The 5,459-nt window shown below is 41.5% G+C and overlaps 1 protein-coding gene across 2 annotated transcripts in view; it reads right to left on the reverse strand.

Annotated features, from left to right (window-relative positions):
* Fbxo34 (F-box protein 34) overlaps positions 1-5,459 on the reverse strand; it is a 72,250-nt gene that overhangs the window by 66,498 nt on the left and 293 nt on the right. The window contains exon 1 of one of the 2 annotated variants that reach the window (XM_029566683.1): positions 5,266-5,390. The exons of the other annotated variant lie outside the window; for it this stretch is intronic. The gene's annotated coding sequence lies outside the window, so the exon portion shown is untranslated. Of the gene's footprint in view, positions 1-5,265; positions 5,391-5,459 lie in introns of those variants that run through there. 2 annotated transcript variants of the gene reach the window in all.

Below are 5,459 nucleotides of genomic sequence, written 5' to 3' on the forward strand. Positions count from 1 at the left end.
GGATCTGATGCCCTCTTCTGTCCTCTGAATGCACTGCACGGCAGGAGTGCACTTGCACACATGCAGGCAATACACACATACACATAAAATAAAATAAAGCAAAAAAAAACCCAAAAAACAAAAACCCACATTTTTTTTTAAAGGCACTACTCCCATCACCTCCAAAAGGTGATGCCTCTAAATGGTCTTCATTTGTTTATTCTTAACACCCAGCATAATGCTGCCCAAATGTGCTCTAACAAAGCAAGTCCTTTGAACAGGTGGTTTAAGAATAAACTAACAGATGTAGTAAGCAAGAAGCCAATTAAACTGATCGGAAATGTTTTTTGATGACAGTAACGTTCTGGTATCTTGAGAGGTTATATGAGTTAAACAAATGTGTGAATTTGTCCAAATTAAACGAATAGTATACATAAGATCTGTATGTTTTAGTATAAACTTGATCCAGAAATCAAGTAATGACAAGAATTCAGAAGTGTGCAACTGTAAAGTATACTTAGTGAAACACAAAAGAAACATAAGATTGGCTGATAAATGGAGGGATAAATACAGCAAAATGTTTCTCTAGATGGCGGGTATTTAGGTATTTAGTATTCAGTATTTTTCTGTAATGAATAAAAATTTTCACTATGGGACTGGAGAGGTGGCTCAGAGGTTAAGAGCACTGGCTGCTCTTGCAGAGGACTGGGGCTCAATTCCCAGCACCCACATGGTGGCTAACAATCATCTTTAATTCCAGCTCCAGGAGATCCAATACCCTCTTCTGACTTCCTCGGGTACTACACAACACAGGTGCACTTACATACATGCAGGCAATACACTCATACACATAAAATAAAAATAATAAATTTTTAAAATATTTTTTTCACTATGTTAGGAAAAGTAAGCAAAGACTAAAACTGAGGCTGTGAGAGGTTCATGTATTTCTCAAGGCCACAAACTAAGAGAACGCACTAATGAAAAAGGTATATATATACATGTCTAAGAGCAAAAAGAAGAGCACAGTCTGGCATGGTAGAGCATGCCTGTAGTCTCAGAACTTGGGAGGTTGAGGCAGGAAGATTTGAGAGTTCAAGGCCAGCCTAAGTTACAGAAAATTCTAGGCCAGTCTGAGCTATGTAGTAACTGTCTGCCTTATAAAGCCAAAAATAGCCGGGCATAGTGGTGCACACCTGTGGGTCCCCAACACACACCTGTAGTCCCAGCACTCAGGAGGCAGAGGAAGGTGGATTTCTGTGAGTTCAAGGCCAGCCTGGTCTACATAGTGAGTTCCAGGTCAGCTGGGGCTACAGGGAAACCCTGTCTCAAAAAAACAAAAAACAAAAGCCAAAAATAGAAGAAAAAGAGATAGATGGGGGTCACAGACAGACATTTAATGTCCCTCTTCATTCTACCTCTACCAGTTTAAAAGACTAGCTCTAGCCTTAGGCATTTATTCTTGCCTCAAAGAAAGTGTCAGATCACTAAACTCCATTCATTCTAGGACAATCCAAATCAGTGAGGTCCAAGTCCTTTGTCTGAGGCCATGATAACCTAATTCCTTATTCTTTCTACCTAAATTTCTAATATCTCAAGCTAACATCTGGATAAAACATCTCGTCAGTCTAGCATAATATCAGTGAGTCATCCTCTTGGTCTGATTCTAATGCCCAGACCCAAGGCCTTTTATGAATGAATGTTAAAAACAAAGATAAAGGGGCTGGGCTCAGTGGGAAATGGGTAAAGTGCCTGCTATAAAAGCATGAAGATCTGAGTTCAGATCCCCAGAACCCATGAAAAGCCGGGCATGGCAGGGCATGTCTACCACCATAGCACTGGGAAAGGTGGAGACAGATCCCATGGGCTCCCTAGCCAAATGGTCTAGTTGAAGCGGTGATCTTCAGTTAAGTAAAACTGTCTCAAAAATTAAAATTAAAACCATTAAGCAATTCTTATACCGACCTCACATGCCCACATAAAAGTGTATGCACACACAAAAACAGAAGGATTCTCATGGAGGGCATTTCAATGCCACAGTACCTGGCAAAAAAGATGCTCAAAAAGTGTTTGCTGGATGAAAGAAAAATCATGGCTCTCAATGTTATAACCACTTACATGGGCTTGGTTTCACAATTACACTTAGTATGACAAGGATAGGAAACATACAGGTTAGGTTTTAAAGCTGAATACCCGTGACAGGAAACCCTAGAGTCTTCTGTGAAGCAGTAACTAGAAGATGATGTTGGAAATGAAAGGTGGAGTTATTTTAACCAGTGCAGAGAATCATCTACATTTTAATTATTAATGCTGTGCTGGATAATAAAATAGGCCTATCAGCTTCAAAATTCCATCAACATAAACTGCAATGGAGAAAATAAACTAGGCAAAGAATTGACAGGAATTCCATTTCCAAATGACCTAAACGCACTTGGAGCTAAGCTGCTCTTTTCTGTTGTTGCTTCCAAAGGACTGCAGATTATGCACTTGCTGAATTCTGCCTGTCACACATGCCATAACAAGGAAGGCATTCATCACACCATAGTTGCTTCCCCATGTATCTGGTTCTAAACAGCTGCAAATTTTGGAAAGTAGCACTAAATGATGTCTCAGATAAGTGTGTTCACTCATCAGCAAATATTAAAACTGAAGTCTAGACTCTCAAAACTGAGTAATTAAGCTGAAACAAATTAAGTTGAGAAAATAAAGAGGAAAATGTTTGTAAGATTTTAAATTCTGCATGTTAGCAAAATAACTGACCCAATAATCGTCTCCTCAAGAATTTCTAAATACAACTCTTATTCATCATAATATTTGTCTTTATCCATCAAAAAGATGCCACATTACTAATGACTGGTTAATGTAGTCCCTTCAAATGCTGTGTAAGTGAATAAAATGACAAAATGTCTTAAAATTAGCCCAATCTCAAATTTCCATAAAACTATTTAAGAAGTAAAAGCTGCCTCCTAGACCCAAAACTGCAAAGCGTGGGTGAAAAACATTCTGCTAAAAGTAGATGCAGATTATAAAAATGTTCCATAAGAGTTATGGCTTGTTATACAACGATAAATATAAACCGGCTTTTTTTATACCTGCCATTGTTCCTTAGTGACCTTAGAACACACTAACACTTTATTTGCTACCTATTAACTCTTTTTCCATGAGGAAAAATAAAAACCCTAACCCTACGTAAGATGGGGTGGATACCTACTGTCAAGGAGCAACTATTATCCACTACAAGAATTCCACTTACATTGACTTCTAACCTGCTCCAGATGACTACTGCTTGGAAGGACTCTTGCAAGGTATCCGGACACCTTCACCGTCTGTACATATCATCTATGACCATTCTTTCATCTTAAGTAGCAGGCAGATTAATCCCAACCTCCGTAGGAGCAGTTTCATGCTAATTCAGTATCTATGAGTCTTTGATGTTCCAAAGGCTCACATTTTATCTTAGAAGCCTTAAATGGACAGTATCACCATGCAACTTCTAGTTTCTCTAAAAGGAAAATTTCTTTTCAATAATAAACACAATGGCTGTTGAATTCCCAAGATTATGGTGAGGATCAAAGTAGGATTTATCAGAAAGCCTACTCAACTCCAACAGTAAAGGGCTGGGAATACAGCACAGTGTGCAGAGTGCAGGATTCAAGCAGGAAACCCTGGGTTGATTGCCTAGACAAACACACCCAAATCCAACATGAACAGGGATCATTTTTGCTTTCATTTGCCTGCATTAATGGGCATAATATCAACTTCCATCCACATACTGATGTAAAATCAACAGATATTAAATATCTTCAAGGAGCCAGGTATGATGGCACACACATGTAATCCTAGTGCTCCAGAGACTCAGGCAGCGACTGATGAGACTGCAAAGCCTCCCTGGGCTGCACCAAGTACCAAGCCACCCCAGGCTACAGAGACCCTGTCTCAAAAACAAAATTACTAATAAAAAAAAAAAAGAAAGAAAATATTGGGGCTGGAGAGACAGCTCAGCAGTTAAGAACACTGACTGTTCTTGCAGAAGACACGGGTTCGAATCCCAGCACCCACATGAGAGCTAACAACTGTCCCTAACTCCAGTTCCAGGAGATTCAACACCTTCTTCAGTCCTCTGCAGGAATTGCACATGGGTGCGCTTACATACATGCAGGCAAGACACGCATACACATTAAAAAAAAAAAGTTTTGTTTTGTTTTGTTTTGTTTTGTTTTTTTTAAAGAAAAACTCTGAAGAGCATATGGAAAGCAGGAAGTATGGGGGGGGGTTACTATTACAAGGCCAGGGAGGAAGCACTGAGGGTTCCTACCCAAGCTTCCCAAAATCCGTAATTGTAATTACACTTCAGTTTTTAAATGAACTACCTTTTTTTTTTTTTTTTTTGAAGAAACGATGCAAGGATTGATAAACTGGAATTTCTGAAAAGGGTTTAGCACACGAGGTCTGTTTGGGTCTGTTGCCTTTTGAAAGCAAGAAGAAAACCATCATTCACAAATCACCTGTTCAAAATTTTTATATTTTCACATTCAAAAGCACTACCGACAAAATTTTAGTTACCTGCCCAGACAAACAGTCCTCAGATATGTTATTATATCAAGTTACAGCCCAGTCTTACTTAAAAATAATGTTGGATTCATTCAAGATTCCCCCTCTTTACAGAAAGTTCGTTTAAGATCTGCTCTCCCTGGTCATTCTCTAACCAAAAAAATAGCTAACATGCAGATCTCCGACCAAAAGAAGTACAAGAAACTGAATTATCAACACCAGTTGGTTCTCTTTTTTTTCCCCAGCAATTCCGATCACAAACCATCAAACTGAGTTCATCTTCCTGAAAGGCACTAACATCGAATACCTCTTTATCCTAAGAGTTCGATATTTCTAAACCAAAAGTCTTTTAAACAGTACTAACACTGCTTTCGGAAATGAAGTTTAAACATCTGACAATTACATTAAAATTGTTAAAAAGCTGAGATCCAACAACTTTCAGTTCAAATCTGCGAAGATTCCTGGCGTTGATAGAAGGCTGAACTTCCTTTTTCTCGCGGTGGGTCCACCCGGCCCTTCCGCGCGCCAAGGTCGATGCTTAGGGGGGAGCCTATTATGACATCACGTACCCTCTCCCGCAGAGCCCTGACGTCACGGGCACGCGGAGCTACAGAACTATGACTTCATGGCCGACTGGTACCGAACCGCAGCCGACTCGCTGCAGCCCGGCAGCCAGGGATGCATCGGGGCCTCGGTCCTGCCGGGTCCCGCGGAAGGTGGAGGCTAAGCGCTGCTCACCTGCGCTGGGACCGCGAAGGACCAGGGAGGCCCGCGCGGGGCGGACGCGACTCCCACCCGGAGCCGTACACGCGGGCCCGCCGGCCGAGGGGTGCACCCGGGCTCGCTCACGGCCTAGCTTCGGCCGCCCGGCCTCGGACCCCGCGCACGACCTCGGGGCCCGCGGGGCGCTCGGCGCCAGGGCTGTGCGGAGG

Source organism: Nannospalax galili, unplaced genomic scaffold, assembly GCF_000622305.1.
Source record: "Nannospalax galili isolate Female #2095 unplaced genomic scaffold, S.galili_v1.0 scaffold336, whole genome shotgun sequence".
In the NCBI taxonomy this organism is placed as follows: Eukaryota; Metazoa; Chordata; class Mammalia; order Rodentia; family Spalacidae; genus Nannospalax; species Nannospalax galili.